The 17,323-nt window shown below is 43.9% G+C and overlaps 1 protein-coding gene across 10 annotated transcripts in view; it reads right to left on the bottom strand.

Moving 5' to 3' along the window:
- The window catches only part of LOC142569087 (uncharacterized), a 51,677-nt gene extending 35,346 nt beyond the window's left edge, over nt 1–16,331 (bottom strand). For 3 of the 10 annotated variants that reach the window (XR_012825643.1, XM_075678589.1, XM_075678586.1), the window contains exons 1-4: nt 15,908–16,084; nt 11,127–11,273; nt 6,736–6,884; nt 3,728–3,821 (exon numbers count right to left, since the gene is read on the bottom strand). The gene's annotated coding sequence lies outside the window, so the exon portion shown is untranslated. Of the gene's footprint in view, nt 1–3,727; nt 3,822–6,735; nt 6,885–8,181; nt 8,204–8,643; nt 8,719–11,126; nt 11,274–15,907 lie in introns of those variants that run through there. The other 7 variants (XM_075678592.1, XM_075678593.1, XR_012825644.1 and 4 more) reach the window with 6 other exon arrangements.
- Between the last annotated feature and the right edge of the window lie 992 nt (nt 16,332–17,323).

The raw sequence follows: 17,323 nt of genomic DNA, 5'->3' as shown, positions 1-17,323 counted from the left end.
TTAAACGCATTTAAGGCTTTTCTCGGCAACTGTCTTTTGAAGAACATCGCGTGATATTCGCAACATCGTAGAATGGGCTCATGTTCATAGATTACCATAATTTTGGCAGAGTTGGCACGTACGTCTAATGGTACATTCAATTAGTCGTTTCGGAGCACTCCAGAGCACTCTGGCAGCGCGAATTCTATTCGACTCGATTTCTCAGAGCCCCATGGTCAGACCCCTCGGAGTTGCTCTTCCCGTCGATCTGGAAATTCCGCCACCGACGAATGGCCGAATTCCAGTCACATGCCTCATGTCGCTCCTCGTTGTTAGCGTGGCGTCAGCGGTGCCATGAGTGGCCGTCGCAAGCCCACCTTGCCTGTTTGGAACAGACGACGCGCAGGCGTCTACTATTCCAGCCTCAGATTGCTCTGGCGAGCTGCTGCACATTCGGCTCGGTCACACCCTTCTCTGGCTCCAATGAGGAGCAGCTTCCCATCGCTGAAATATAGTAGAGTGCGTCAGGGACCGGCCGAATGCATCATAAGTGATTTGTCACTACATTACTGTAGAGACAAATTTTATCTTTGGCGGCGGTCTATGGGATATAATCAGCTATATGCAGCGTTGCGATTGTAGCCCTTTGCCTTGTCTGCTTTCGTTGTCCCAAGAACAATGATGGGCATATGCCTAATTGGGTTGATTATGGGAGCTGTAGCAAGAAAGAAAGAGGTTCAGTGATTGTCGATTTCACTGATGCTTAGAAGTGCGTTCAGAACGGTATCTATTCGTTGACAAAGGGTGAGAATGACGAAGGTGACTAACTGCACGCTGACAACGAAGTATTAGCGCCGAAGTATGATACAGCAAGCAAATTTACGAGCTTCGCTTGCTACCACGTAGAGTAAAAAGCGAACAAGCATTTCTAAGAAACAATGAGAAGTCACTGCAGGCGGAATATGTCTCCTATATTCATTTTCTCCAAATGTAATTGCCGTCCTCTTTGGCACGGTTCTTCCACGAATCAAATACCGCCACTGTGCAACAGTCTTCAACCCACCGCCACCACCAACGCTAGACGATCTGTTTCTCTGTGCCTTTCAATTAAATTCACTATGGATGCCTGTTCTCGACAATTCCTATTAATATGCAAACTCTATGTAATCCACATAGAGGGGCGCTTAGGGAATGAAACGGCAATGCCGCGCTCCGTAAACTAACAAATGCTTCTAAGCAATGGGTACAATCAATTGCAACCCCATCAGCCATTCATTGCTGCTTTGTCTAAGTGGACCAATCCATGAGTGGACAATAATATGTTTGTTGAAAAACGGTTCAGCAATTAGGGCTGAGAAGATTCCTGGCCACTAGCCTGCAAAAACATTATCATTGTGTATATTTATAGCGCTTAGTTAAATGACCTGAAGAAGGGTTAAAACTCGTAAGTGCTGGCAAAAGCAGTGGCAAAAGCAGTCGTAAGTGCGCAAAAGTAGCAGCAAAAGCAGTCCACCGCTTAAAGTGGTCAGAGTTTTTAGTATGAGGGACATTCCAGACTACGCATTTAAAACAAACCTCAGGGAGTTGTTCGGGATAAAGACGGTTTTAAAAAATTCCTGGATTTGAACCTCCAGTACCTCAACAGCAGAAGTGGCGCCATCTTTCGCCCCCCCTTCACTCTTGAAACAGACTAAACGGTGCCCGTATTAAGGTTTTTGTTCTGTGAATGTCAATACTAAGACAATTAGCACCCCACGAATGAGTCTTAATGATGTGAACTACCAAAAATATCGCAACACTGTCAAGCTTGATCTTAAATTCAGGAATGCCAACATGCACATGAATGAGTTTCTGTACAGCAAAATTATGCATCCGAAACCAGTGTGGGAAAATATTTTTTCTTGCCTTCACTACAAGCTCATGTTTATTGTGCCCTCCAAGGCGGTCTAGTTCAGGCTTCATTCTAGCGATCATTAAGACATCGTCGGTAGGCACCTATGACGCGTGAAGTCAAGCGCACAAAGCCCACAGAAGAAAAAATTCCGGCATGGCCCACCTCACGATACCGTCAACATAAATGCTTCTAACGTTCAAGCAATGCAGTGTTCCTGAAGACAATTAGGAATCTAGGTCAGGATTCGTGTGATATCTTTACCATAGAATCGCGATTAAGAATATCCAATGGTTACTTTTCCAATACTAATAGCGTTTAGAAATACGATTATACGATTAGCAATATTCTGAAACACCAGCTGAAGTTCTGGTATCTTGAATTACGATGCTGATAGTTGAGCGACAAGTATAAGACGGGTAGTTTTATTCATTTATTTATTTATTTGTTTATTTATTTATTTTTTATTTATTTGTTTCTTTCTTTCTTTATTTATTTATTTGTTTCTTTGTTTATTTATTTATTTATTTATTTATACAAAATACCTCTTTAGGCCTTTTGGACAAGGGTATTACATAGGGTGCCGGAGCGCGAAAGGGACCTACTCTTATAAAATTTCTTAAAAACGCAACAAACGCTCCAATATGCGCAAACACGACTTTGGGTAGTAAAATGAAAGTTCAGATGAAACGAAATTAGCGCATAATTCAAAAGAATATTGAACCATGCAATTCAGTATACATCAAAGGTGCACAGAACAAAATAATTGCAAACATTCACAGATGGAAAGCAAAGGTGCCATAGGAATATAATGTGAAAAAAAAACTTTAAAATTGTGTCGGTTTGTGCTGTCGCATTCACATATCAACATCGAGGTTTTTTATTAGATCAGGAAACGTCCTCCACATTCCTGTTTTCATGCGATAATATCAGCGCACATTCCACAGCAATATACAGATGCCGTCAGAGTGAACGGGTTCATTTCCGCCGACTCTAGTAAATTCATTAACGGGCACCCAAAGTGTGATCGTAAACAAGCGTTTTATCCCGGGATGTTGCGCTCGTCTCTGAGACTGTTTACACTACGTCCCCATCCTAATGTGGCTGCCACGGATGCGAAATGGACACGTGACCTAATTGGCTGTAACAGCAGAATGCAAGAGACGCTGGGCCGCTGCGGATGGACGGCACGTGCAGATGCCCACAGTTAACAGAAACTATTACTATCTATATGCAACTCATTACTATCTACACACATATCAGCAGGCAACCCCCGGCATTTCAACTTTTCGCTTAACTGGAACGAACCGTTCAAAGCACCGGCGAACAACGAACACAATGCCATGGAAGGACAAATCGTTCGCCTCGAACTCAAGTGCACAGCGCGTTGGTAAATTCAAGCCCCACCAGTGAGCCCTCAGGCACGGGTGGTTCCTACAAAGGCTTGACTACTTCAAGTTCAACAGACTGTGCGGTAGCGATCGCACAGATGTGAGGCTGTTTTAGCGTGATTAATTTCTATCTTTTAATGGTCTACACTACGTGCAGACGCGATTTCATTCGTTTCCACGGTTTTCATGCCACGACAAGCTGGAGAAACTTTTACGCATACCGGGTCTCAACGCCTCATGATGGCTGGGACGTGTTCGACCGGAACAAACAAAAATCACTTCAAACAATCAAAAAGGCTTTAATTACCTGTGCCACCATTTCTTCATTCGATATTTTGTACAAATTACGGTCATATAACTGGGCCATCTTACATGGGTACACATGCTCTCTTTCAAGTGCATGACCGTTGTATTCTTAACCTGCAATGGGGTTATAGTACAGAATTAGCATACTCGATAGACGTACCTACGTACAGCCTGACGCCTTGATTGCAGAGAGTGTTCACAGTAGAACTGTACAAGCCGTAGAAAGCTCGACAATCCCCCACCGTCGTGCACACCTGCAAGCGTGAGTGAATGATTTTACAAAAGCACACATTACTGACGCATCTGCACTGATATAGGTGAGTGCTTTTGGATAGAAAGTTGGGCGAGATGGTACGGTACCATCATTTTGAATTGTAGCGCGAAGTAATACAGACAGAAACTAGAAGCAGAGAGGACAAGCGCAGTGTGCTTCTGGTCTCTGTCTGTGGTACTTCGCACTAAACTTCAAGGGTACTTTTGATGCAGCAATATTTTTTTTTTATTATAAAGCCCTTAAGCGCAATGATCGTGGCATCTGTGCAAATCATATGAAAGGTGAGGTGGACCTAGTTTGTCGCTACTATCACAAGGCCGTGTGAAAAATTGATTGCTTTTTATCAGAATTTCCAGATGAAGGAGAACGGTGGGAGTGGTACAAATGCAGATCTTTTGTGTCCAGACGGAAATGGCCCGTGAAAAAAAAGATGGCCCAAGTTTGAATCGGTGCTCGTCACGGCATAGATGTGACGCAGACAAGTTTTGGCTGGCAAGCACCTTGCGTGGCATGCTGCTGTCAGTACTCGCCGCGACAGGCGTTCGTCAAAACGAGTTCCACAGAACGTCGCGGGGTATTTGCGCCTGATCTAATAGCATGTCCGAATTCCTGGCGCTCCCGGCGAGTTTTCTCTCAAGGTTTGTTAGACGGAACTTTTCAGCGCTTCAACTTTTCGCTTAACTCGAACAAAGTATTGCAGAGTACTCAATTCAGCGTGACCGGTCAGTTTAAAGTTTTTTTTTACAGCACTGAGCTGGGCCTGCCTCCTTGTTTGCGCAAAAGCTGCCTCGAAAATTTTGGAAAATGGTACTTTTCAAAATTTTCGTATTCTTTACACAGTTAGGATAACACAGGCAAAGCATTTCCATTGTGTCAGGTTTCAATTTGACACTTTTACGATTAGCAAGAAGTTAACGCTGTGTTTCAGGCCTAAAAAAAGACGGAGATACTTCAGTTTGCATCAGTGGGACAAAGCTGTTGTCTAAAGAGTTGTAATAGCCTAGGAAGCGTTTTCTTTATATAGGCTCGTACTTTCAAACCGAGATTTCAATGACCACGTAAGTACCAAATATAGTGCTGCGACAAGGAAAGACAGGATTGCCGAGTACAACAAGAGGTCATGGATTCCTTGATTTATGCCGTCAATAGCAGAGATGATGCTAATTGACTCTTTCGTTCACAAAGTGCAGAAAGAGAAAAAATAGATGGACTCAAGAACGCAAAAAGAAAATGTACGGAAGTATCACGGAAATATTTAGTCAAAACTTATGTTCAGAAAATTTAATGCACCATAAATATAACCTGAAAAAATGCTAAAGACGAGCACTAACAAAAGAATAAAGACATATCCAGCGAACTAGCTTGCTTACGGAAATTAGGGAACGCTAGGGAAATTATTCAGCTGTAGTTCTCCTGAATTCCCAATACTGGGGGCGTTTACATTACGAAATCGCATCAAGAGAGAGAACCTTTTACCACGCCGTCGTTTATCTGACAAAGTAGAAAAAGACCGCTGATGTCTGAATCGTTCCGACCGCTCATTATCAGTGGAGGCGGTAATTTCGTGTACATTTCGTGCCAGTCTTGGCACGTGAGATAACAGAAATAATCGGGAATAAATGAAGGATACTTCCGGCTGTCCGTTCGGCGACAGCAGCAGAATTTGATGACAACACCGCCAACATCTGACGAACAACTTCCTTGCGAAGCACACCCTGTCACTCATTTTGAGCACTCGTCCATCCCATGCCACGTATAAAAATACACAGATGAATGTCTACGCAGAACTAGGGCCTCCGTGGCACAAGAGTGCAGCGACGCCCTTGCTGTTTCAGACAGAAAAACTCAGTGCAAGGATATCGCACGACTGTGCAGCCTCTCATAGCTAATGTGCCATCGAAATAAACGAGGTTTAAAATTATGCCGAAGCACTGCTGCAGGAGGATGCCATTAAACGTAATGGTTTTTTTTTGCCTAGCAAGCGGAGCAAACCACGCTATTTTTGTTCTACTTTATTGAATATTTAGTGAAGAGTACTTACGTAATTTGTGAGTCAAATTAAGGCACAGCTTCCAGCAAGAACATTGTAGAGTGTTCTAAAAACCCTCAAATTTGGATGCTTCAAACTTCCGAGTCTCTTTTTTCATGAGCTATTGCTTAATGGGTGGTACTTCTCAGAGCAATGCAATCGCGGCTTGCAGGATGGCGTGTTACTGGCTTTATTTTACATCTCGCGAGTTTTCTGTACGACGCAAAAAACAATGATTACGTTAACAAGTAGCGAGTTAAAAGCCACTGAAAAACGTTTCCTAAAAGTTCTAAAGCTTTATCGAAAAGTCTGCCCAATACGATACTTTCGATGCTCGTGATTTATTCCGCACTAATATTTGCATTTAGGCGAAATACGAAATATATTCATACGAAATACTCAATAGTTTTCATCCTTATCTAAACTCCGCCACAGTGTTTCTGCATTCGTCGCGCGAATACCAAGACTGGGCTACCCAAATGAAAGTTCATGCCGTACGAGGTACTGCAATTGTGCGTAAATTATACAGTACGCGATAGCTTTCCGCATATGCAACTTTTGTCACATCATTTTCAGTGCCCAGTCTCTAAACGACGCGAAAAAATCTAGCAATGCTTGGCTATGCACTGGTACGCACGTCGTAGGAACGCACGAAGTAATCGTGCGCCTGTCTCGTCCTTCGGCGTCCTCGTCTCTGGGTCTTCGGTGCTAAACACTCGTTTCGGGAGCGAGGAACACGAACGCAGGGAAAAACAAAGAAACAACGCCACGCATTTAGCTGTGTTTGTGTTCTTTTTTTTTTAGGTGGTTGCGCTATATTAGGTTCCACTATCTATTCATTGCTAGCAGGATTCATCAAGTGTACCTTGTGGTATGTCAGTCGAAGTAAGGATGACTCCGGAGCCTGTGTGGAGTTTGATGAACAGCCTCTGTAAGCCGCTGATGTCTGTGTCGTTGCGACCGCTGATGGTCAGTGGAGGCGGTAGTTCCGTGTATATGGTCGCCTTTCTGTCACTGCGCACGTGAGAGAACAAACATAATCGACACGAATTGAAGGACTCCTCCTGCTGTCCGCTCTGCGAGAGCAGCAGAATTTCATGACGGACATCGCCGTTCTCCGATTAACAGCTTCCCTGAAATGCACGCCCTGCACTATCGTTTTGAGCAGTCGTCTATTCATGCCGTGTATAAGAAATACAGAAATTTGCATCTACGCAGAACTAGCGCCTCCGTGGCACATGAGCGAAACGGGATTTTCGCTGTTTCAGATCAAAGAAACCTCAGTGCAAGGACTGCACAGCCTCTCAATACCTAGTGTCCCACTAACTTAATCAAGGATTGAAATTATGTCGACGCCCTACTGGACCCCGCGAAACGAGCCACGGAGCGAACCCACTATTTGTGTTCGCTTTAGGGAATAATTAGTCGAGATTATTTACGCAATTTGGGAGCATTAAATTAAGGCAGAGCGTCCAGCAAGAAAGGTGTTGAAATTTCTAAGAAACGTCTGAATTGTCAGCTTCGAACTTCCGAGTCTGTTTTTTTCAGCAGCTGTTCTATCATGAGCGGTATTTTTTAGAGCAGCGAAATTGCGGTTTGCAAGTTGACGTGTAACTGGTTTTATTTTACATTTCGCGACTTTTCTTACGACGAAAAAAACAATTACGTAACATTTGGTGAGTTAAAAGCTGCTAAATTAGACGTTTCCCAAAGCGTTCTAATGTTTTATCGAAAAGTCTCCAAACTATAATACTTCCAACGTTCGTGAGTAATTCCGCACTAGTAGTTTCATTTAGGGAGACTGCCAAATACAGTACGCATCGCTGCATACATAGCCAAAAACATGCATTGAGTCGCTTCTTGTTTTAATGCTCCGGTACATTTTGAAACCTTCGTTAAACTGACATGGGACACCCAGTATAGAATATTGTTACAGTGAGGGTACGTAGAATATACTAGCGCAGGGAATGCAGACGGATGTACATGCATTTACTCCCTTTCCTTCGTGACCTGCTAACCACTACTACGAAGTTCTGCAAATAACGAAGGGTAAGGCGGTTATACTCAGCACAGCGAAGAATATCGATATAATTCCACCTGCAAGGTGTTTAGGTTTCAGCACATAGTCGAATAGAGCTTTCATTTAGGCTGTGGACAATGATGGTGATAGCTTAATAGCTAAGTGGATGCTTAAACAAAGTTATTGGACGCCAACTTGGTTGGTTGGTTTAGACCTAGAATACCTGTTTTGAGCACATCTATGTTCTGTAAAGCGTTATTCGAATTTTCTTTATTTGAACAAACTGTGTACCGGGATTATTTGGGGTTCCTGCAGTAACGGAGGTGTTCGCTAGTGCTGGACTTGACGCCCACAATTGAGCATTAGCCCATAACATGCTGTGCGACATACAGCTGCGGATGAAAGTGTTAAGTGGTAAACATGGTAAACAAAGCAAATGTGCTGAAATATTAACGTGCCTTAACTAGTGCTCTGATCCCTCCAGCATCTCTTCTGCGTGCGCATGCGTGTGCGTGTGTGATTTGCATGGGAGATTGTATGGTGGGTGCTACGTGAAAATATTTGTGCACCGGAGGGGAAAATTTCAAGCACCGCGCCTACCGCTCTCAAAAAAACTGGGCGGAGCTAGATTACACCACTAAAATTAGCATGCACAGAACCTGCACGGTGATCTAGTGGTGACATAGTGTTTTGAGCACATCTATGTTCTGTAAGGCGTTATTCGAATTTTTTTTATTTGAACAAACTGTGTACCGGGATTATTTGGGGTTCCAACCGCTGATGGTCAGTGGAGGCGGTAGTTCCGTGTATATGGTCGCCTTTCTCTCCCTGCGCACGTGAGAGAACAAACATAATCGACATGAATTGAAGGATGGCACGCGCATTCATACAGTCTTAGGGTGCATGTAGTTGATGATCCAACGCTGTTCCTTCTGTCGCTGTCATTGCCAGGATTACAGATATGTTGTGTGGCGTTTGGGTCTACGGTGAAAGCAGATTGCCAGATCTAAGGCGGCATTAAGATGGCTCGAGTATATATATGTTGCATTCGTACTGCGAGGCGTCAACTAGGCAAGTCTGCTTACGGCCACGCAGGTTCTTATCTGGCAGGAGTTGACACCATCTCATTCGTGCTCACATATGTCACCTATTTCCCTTGTTCCTGCTCAGTCGGTTCCCTGACTACGCAAAATATTCAAGATTTTCACTCGTGCAGCACGTTGCATTGCGAAGTAATGAACCATGTATTCGGCTTAAGAAGATTAGGCTCGATGCAAAAAAATTATCGACCGAAAGTATTCGATTGATCTGAAAAAAAAATTATTTTAAAAGCTCACGAGACGACGATTGCGTGACGTGAAATGAAGGCATATAGAATGTTAGGAAAAGAAAATCTGAACGCGACCGACCATATTCGTAGTCGGTTTTCAAAATCTGTTTCACATGAATGTAAACAATATGCAAATGTTCTAGGAACATAGCGCAAACTTATTCATCGTCCCTTAGACGTGTCCTTCCAGCTATTTAAAGCCTGCATATACTGTCTGGACAAAGCGCTACTGCACCTAAATTCAAGAAACGTGTTCCATTTAAGAGGAGAAGCAGAAATCTAGTCACTTAGGTAACTGTGCTTTCAAATTAGGATATGCGTTTTCAATTAACTTTCATAATTGCGCTTGCTCAGCAACGAAATACCAAATAATTCCGTAAACCATACCTAATTATTACCTATAGTAAACGGAATTCATATATTATTCACAGCTTTTAAACCTACCGTTCATTTGTAAGTAGCCATTTTTTGAACCGTCGTAAACTTTGTAACATGTTCACATAAACAGTAAATTTACATAAGTCTTCTATTGGCTCGAGATGCTCAAGCAAATGCATAACTGCGATAGGTGCTTCTTTCTTTTTTAACCTAACGATATTAAGCATTTTCGTAAGGAGTGAAAGGCCTTGAAACGACTTAAGGGTCACTTTTTATTCGAACTGTGCGGAACTCAAACTGCCTTCGTAAAATAACTAGGCTTTTCTGCACACCGAACGTACTAATCAAATTGGTCCTTCGTTTCCTTAAAAAACACTTCCACATTTCGTAACCACATCATCGTAAGTCTTCCGCGGTGCATAAAATTTCGAAGTGGCCGTCTGAGAGTTTCCTCTCTCTCCGTGGGAAATTCTCCTGTCGGATATTTCTGTGCGCCCAAGGCTGTCAGAATAATTACACAGTTTTTAACTACGTATTTTGTCACCGCACGTCGCGTCAGAGCTCGGCTCTTGTCCTCTATACATCTTTTAAGCCCTAGCGGTAAGCCCTTTTAAGCCCTAACGGTAAGGGTATTACAGTGTGACAAGAAAACACCCTTTAAGGTGTAAAATGTGTAATTCTCGACAATGTAGGCATAATAACTAAATTAGTAACCATGGTGTCACGTGCACGCAAGAAAACATGAACAAACCTTTCTCGACGACCACCGAAACTCCCTGTAAAATCGCTGAAGTGAGTTAGCACAGCAGCAGCAACGAGTCAATTGACCTTCGTGCTGCCACTCGCATCAACAGGAACAAAGCTGCAAAAACACAGCGAGCAGTGGACTATGTGCCCATCGCAGAAGGCTTTTAAGAAACAGCCGCATGGCGCTGAGCGCACCGCGCCTCCCTAGCCTTTCCCGTAGCTTATCGCGCGACGGAAGACGGCACGCTTCCCGCCCGTTTTCCTCCATTGCGTGCACGAGATTTTTCCGCAAACACCGGTTCATGTTCGCACATACAGCGTAGCCGAGCGGCCACGATTATATTGCCCTTTGACTTTACATGGAACACAATAGCGACGGCGGTGTCTATTTCCGCAAGCTCCTCCTGACCTTTTCCTTCGCATTTCCAGTGTAAAATTTTGCATGCGGCTCCTCAGCAAAGGTACTATCTGGAGTTTTATTGTTAATTTTTTTGCCTCGTGCAAAGAAAATTCTCCCAGTCGGCCTTTAACTATGGCTCCTTCAGCATTCCTAACTACGTCTAGGAATTGTCAGCTCTATGTAATTACTAAATTATGGCGGCAATAAGCTTTATAACAAATCCCTCTAAAATCTGGTGCTGATTATTCTGAATAAATGAGAGTTGCATCTGTTAAAAAATGTGAAAATGCTCATTTTTGTAATGTTTGACGTGTTCAAAGACCATATCTCTTGCAGCGTCTGTTGTGCAGAAGCTCTGTGCAGAAGCAAATAACCACTCGCCTGGATTTTGACGCCGTCGAAGAAACGTGCGACATCGTATAAGATGCCACTTTTCGCCCTGAGGCCCACGTCACAGATTCACTTCCTGGAGGCCGCCATATCCTGCCGCATTTTCTCCCACGCTTCTACGCTGTCCTTAATAAATTCCTGCGGTAGAAGCAAAATTTGGGCTTGTGAAATCAAACTCGCTAACTTTGGACGGCCTCAGAGAGGCTGGATATTTTTTTGGTAAACTGGCATATAGAAACTGTCTCCAGATTTACTTTCGGAGCAGAAGTACAGGAGCTTCCCGTACAGCTAAACATAGCTGGAATTTGGGTGATACATAAATACACACACACGCACATCTGTATATATATATATATATATATATATATATATATATATGCAAAATGTTCTAGTTCTTCCGAAATCGGTGGTGCTTGAGAAAACACACGTAAAGGTCCTTTGCGCCTACTTGGCATGCCTTCTCGAGGTCGTCGGCACATTTGATGATCCCATTCTGATAAGCAGTGCACTGCCTTGCACGTAACCTGCATTATTACCTCAATATGGTGCGTTTCATGCATGAACACACAACCTTCCGTGGCCTTCATACGACCTTTATTAGCAATGATTTCGCTCCACACTCAGTGCAGAAACAGTAAAAACTACAAGCACTACAAGCAACGTAATCCTTTAAAATAACTGACTCTGTTTAGAGGCTTTACTGACGCTGAATACATCTGCTTTAGCAAATATACGGAATACACTTACTGGAGGAGATTTACTCACATGAACGCGGCGTCTTGTAGGCAGACATCAATGCGCAGCATAGGCCATAACATTTTTTTCTCTTTAATGCATTATTTTGCCATTTCGCTCGGGCCCATAATTTATCACTTTTAAGACTTTTCGCGGTAACTTAATATTTTGTAGAACATCGCCTAACATTCAAGATATCGTAGAACGGGCTCAAGTTCGCAGATTACGAAACATATGGCAGAGTTGTCACGTACGACTAAGGGTGCATTCAACTGCTCGTTTTCGAGCACTCTAGAGCACTTTGGCAGCTCGAATTACATTTGACTGGGCGAAATCGAGCTCTTTATAACATTCTGAGCCATTTGCTCAGACCACTCGGAGCTCCTTTTCCCCTCGACCTGGGAATTCCGTCACCGAGAAATGGCATAATTCCAGTCACGTGGCTCATGTTGCCCCCGTTGTTCCGTGGCGATAGCCATGGCGCTCAATCGGTGCCATGAATGGCCGTCGCTAGCCCACCTTGCCTGTTTGGAGAAAAGACGCGCAGACGTCTTTCCTATTCCAGCCTCAGATTGCTCTGGTGAGCTGCTGCACATTCGGCTCGGTCACACCCTTCTCTGGCTCCAATAAGGAGCGGCCTCCATATCGTTTAAATATAGTAGGGTGCGTCAGGGACCGGGCGAATGTATCGTAAGTGATTCGACTCTACTGTCGTCTCTAAATTTCCGCAGAAAAAACTTATCTCTGGTGGCGGTCGATGGACTATAATAAGCTGTATTCAGCGTTGCGATTGTAGCCCTTTCGTTTGTTTGCTTTGGTTCACCCAGGCCCACTGATGCGTATTTGCCTAATTGGGTTGAATGTGGGGCTATAGCAAGAAAGCAAGAAGTTCAGTGATTGTCGATTTCAATGGTCCTTAGAAGTGCGCTCACAACGTCGGTATCTGTTCAATGACACCGGGTGAGAATGATGAAGGTGACTAACCACGCGGCGACGACGAAGGATTAACGCGGAAATAGAACACGGCAAGCACATTTTCGAGCTTCGTCTGCTCCCACGCAAAGGGCGAACAAACATTTCTAGGAAACAATGAAAAATCACTGCAGGAGGCAGAATATTCTCACGTGCATTTTCTGCAAGCTGCCGTTCTTTCTGGCACAGTTCTTCCACAAACAGAATACCGCAGAATGCAACAGTCTTCAACCCGCTGCCATGCCGACGCTAGAAGATCTGCCCCTCTGTCTTTCTCAATTAAACTAAATACGGATACCTGTTTCCGGCTTTTTCTTTTAATATGCAAATTCTATGGAATTCATATGCAGGGGCTTTTAGGGAATGAAACGGCAATGCCACGCACCGTAAACTACCAAATGCTTCTAAGGCTACAATGAATCGCCACGTCAGCCATTCATTGCTGCTTTTTTTTAAATGCAATTCTATAAGTGGAGAACATTATGTTTGTTGAAAAGGGGTTCAGCAAATAGGGTCGGGAAGATTCCTGGCCACTAGCCTGCAAAAAGATTATCTTTGTCTACATTTAATGCGCTTAATTGCATGACCTAAAGAAGGGTTAAAACTCGCAAGTGTGGGCAAAAGCAGTGGGTTCAGTCACGGCTCATAGTGTTGCGAATTTTTTGTATGAGGGACATTCCAGACTAAGCATTAAATATAACAAAGCTGAGGCAGTTGTTCGGGATAAAGCCGGTTTACAAAAATTCCGGGAGTGGAACCTCCAGTAGCTCAACCGCAGAAGTGACGCCATCTTTTGCCCCCCCCCCCCTTCACTTTTGAAACAGAGTCTAGTCGGTGTCCGTATTCAGGCCGAATAATTTTGTTCTATGAATGTCAATACTAAGCTAATTTGCACGCAAGGAAGTAAATTTTTCGAATGAGTCGTGATGTCGCGAACTACCAAAAATAAGGCAACACTGTCAGGCTTGATCTTAAAGTCGGTAACGCCAAGGTACACGTGAAGAATGAGTTTCTGTGCAGCAAAATTATCAATCCTAAACCACTGTAAGAAAAGTGTATTGTTTTTTTTTTTCACTGCAAGCTCATGTTGTGCCCTCCAAGCCTGTACAGTTCCGGCTTCATTACTTTAGGACATCATTTTCATTCCAGCTATTACTAAGACATCATTGATAGGCATCTATGACGCGGAAAAGGAAGGGCACAAAGCCCACACAACAATATTCCGGCAGGACAGACCCCCACGATACGTTCAAGTAATGTGGAGACATGCTGCGTTGCTGATGACAATTCAGAATCTAGGTCAGAATCCATGTGATCTTTTTACCATAGAATCGCTCATGAGAAATATTGAATGGTTACTTTTACAATACGAATAGTGTGCAGAAATACGATTATACGATTCGGAATATTCTCAAACCGCAGCTCAATTTCAGTATTTAGAATTACGATGTTCATAGTTGATATTTGTTTACTCATTTATTATAAATAATAAAACTTATTTACAACGATACTACTAAAGGCCCTTTGGAAGAGGGTAGTACATAGGGTGGCGGAGAGGGGAAGGGACATACTATTGTACAATTTCTTAGAAAAAGGCAACAAATGCACCTATCTGCACTCGGCGCACTTTCTCGCCATCGCAGATTGGTCTCAAGATAAGCCCTGCGCGGCCGGGCTATATGCAGCCGCTGCAGGAGTAAGGTTGATCATCGTTGATGGTGGTTCATGCAGATGGGCAACGTGCTAATGAGCCCTGACTTATCATTCAAATATCAGAGCAACTGGCGCTGTCTCCTTCAGTTGTTTACTTGATTAATCATTTCACCTTGCGCTGCCATCCGCAGTAGTTCGTGTCGCCGCAGTGCTGTGATTAGTACGGGTCGGAACAAGTTTCATAACACTGATAATGACGCCGGGCTCACTGAGATGAGCAAATGGATCAATGCTTACGCTTACTTAGGGAACTCCCTAAAGAGTTTCAGCGTGAATTTCCATTTATTTATACATACATTTCCCGAGATGCAGCACTTCATCACGGATAGCGAGCTGTAGAGAAAGCTGTTATATTGGAGTTATGGTATGGAAAAATTCTCAGTTTCGCCCTAAAGCCGAAGCATCGATGCCGATAGCAAATTAGCAAACAGCTATACCAAGTAAAGATAGTTGTTTTATCGGTCGTACAGAGTTGCAGAAATAGGCCTACTAACTGAATTAACAAGCACAATGTCATATGCGCACAAGCAAGCATATCACACCCGATGACCGCGGGAACACGCTGTCAGAATCGTGGAGTAAAAAAAGCACGGCAGCAGCAGTGATCGAATTGACATTCGTGCTGCCATTCGTATGAACGCGAACTATGCTGCTAAGACAACGCATGGCGGTCTCTGTACTCGTCACAGATGGCTTTCAAGGCGCCCACTCTCCCGGGCCGTCCGGAGTAGAATCCCCCACCCCCCCCCTCTACCAACTTCAGGGAGCCTGGTACGCGACGGAAGTCGGCGCGCTTCCTGCACGGATTCCTCCGTTGCGTGCGCGAGATTGAGCCACCATCGCCGGCTCACCCTCGAAGGCTTTCACTTGCACATATGGAGTACGGTGCGCGGCGACAATTTTATCACCCTTGTACTTTATACGGAGCCGCCCGGCGACGTTGGCGGAAGAAGTGGCACTGGACTGTCCATATAATCGTTATCGCGACAAACCGCCTTTTTCTGCAAGATCCTCATGACCTTTTTCTTCGTATTTCGAATGTCAAATTTTGCATGGAAGCTCTTTTGCATAGATACTATCTTTTTTTTTTGCCTCGTCCGAATAAAATTTTCGCAGTTGGCCTTTAAATATGGCACGTACTGTAGTATTAAGTGTAGGCATTGTCAGCTTCATGTCTGTCAAAACAATAAATATCACGAAACTCTGGTACTCATTACCGTTACTAAAGACGAGTTGCACCTGTTAATTGGGCAAATGTTAATTTTCATAATGTTTGACGTGTTGAAAAAGCATGTCTCACGTAGCGTCTGAAGTGAAGATACTCTGTGCAGAATCGTGTAACGACGACTCACCTGAGCTTTGATGTGGCCAAATAGTAGCGAGATGTCATAGACGAATCCATTTCGAGCCCCGAGACCTACGTCCTGGACTGTCTTCATGGACAGTTGCAGATCGATGTGCATTTTATCCATACTTGTATATTGTTTTTAATGAATTCCTGCGGGAGAGGCAAAATTTTGGCTTGCGAATCACAATCGCAAACTTTGGATGCCCTCGGACAGTCCGGATATCTTTATGGTAGCTTGGCCTATAGCAACCGTATCTGCATGAGTTTCGCAGGCGGAAATTTGCACCCGGAGCAGTAGCAAGGGGGATGGGGATGCCAGTACAACTACACCTAGCTGGCATTTAATAACAGTCCATTAGTTGCCTATCAGCTATTACAGTCGTCGCGATGGCATATAGGCTAAGGCTTTATCGTAGCAGGAAGTCACGGTTTCGATTAGCGTTAGCAGCGTACTGATCGGCCGGAATTTTAAATATTGCGCCCGATATGCACTTGACAAAAATTACTTTGGAGCCCCTGATTACCGCGTCCATCTAATGTCCGCGTAAGGCTTTAATACATAAATAACCCGTAACACGACTGCAATTATTTAGTTCGGTGGGGCGCGCGGCAAAGCAAACACAACATGTGCTCACATAGATCAACTACTTCAGCCCGCGCAGACTATTGCAAATATCTTGACAAATGTGCCATTCCTTGCACATAACTGCCTTATTTTAAGATCAGATATTCATATTACCTGTTCAGAAAAGATAACTGGACTTTCTGAAGCGGTGGACACAGCAGAATCAAATTCCGAATTTGGCTCGTTCGGCACATATATATTCTCGGATCTTCGAGTATTGTACCGAGAAAATATGCATACTTTCACTGCGTTGTGAGGGCGAGGACGAATAAGACGTGCATGTTCAGATATGTCCGAACGAAAAGGTCTAACTCAGCGGCGACAAAGGTGAAAACCACAGCATTAGTCACTGAATGATAATCTAATCGGTTCGCGTTACTCTGCTATTGATACAAGATGTAGAAGTTCATATATGGCCCGCGTACGGCAGGAATAATTTCGCAGTTCAGCTTGGAGCTTATCTTGACAGTGTTCAAGAGGAAGTTGGATAGGGCGACAACAGCACAGCTTCGTGAACTTCGCGTAAGCGGCGGCCACAAACCAAAGTGACGGCACATAACTAGAAGATCTAAAAAGGTTTAAGAATACAATGAAAATGCATCTGCGCCACTAAAGGAGCCAATAGTCCGCTAGAAAAAACGGATAGTTATCTTAAACGGGAACGCTATATATAGTGTCAAAATATTTATTGACACCACATGAAAGGATCGAGAGGTCGAACACCGTGCGACAGTGGGAACCCTGCGAGCAGTCAGAACTGGCCCTGCGCGTAAAACGCTGTAGATGCGCCTCATT

The sequence above is a fragment of the Dermacentor variabilis genome, unplaced genomic scaffold (assembly GCF_050947875.1).
Source record: "Dermacentor variabilis isolate Ectoservices unplaced genomic scaffold, ASM5094787v1 scaffold_67, whole genome shotgun sequence".
NCBI classification, from domain to species: Eukaryota; Metazoa; Arthropoda; class Arachnida; order Ixodida; family Ixodidae; genus Dermacentor; species Dermacentor variabilis.
This window is presented reverse-complemented; position numbering and strand designations above follow the sequence as displayed.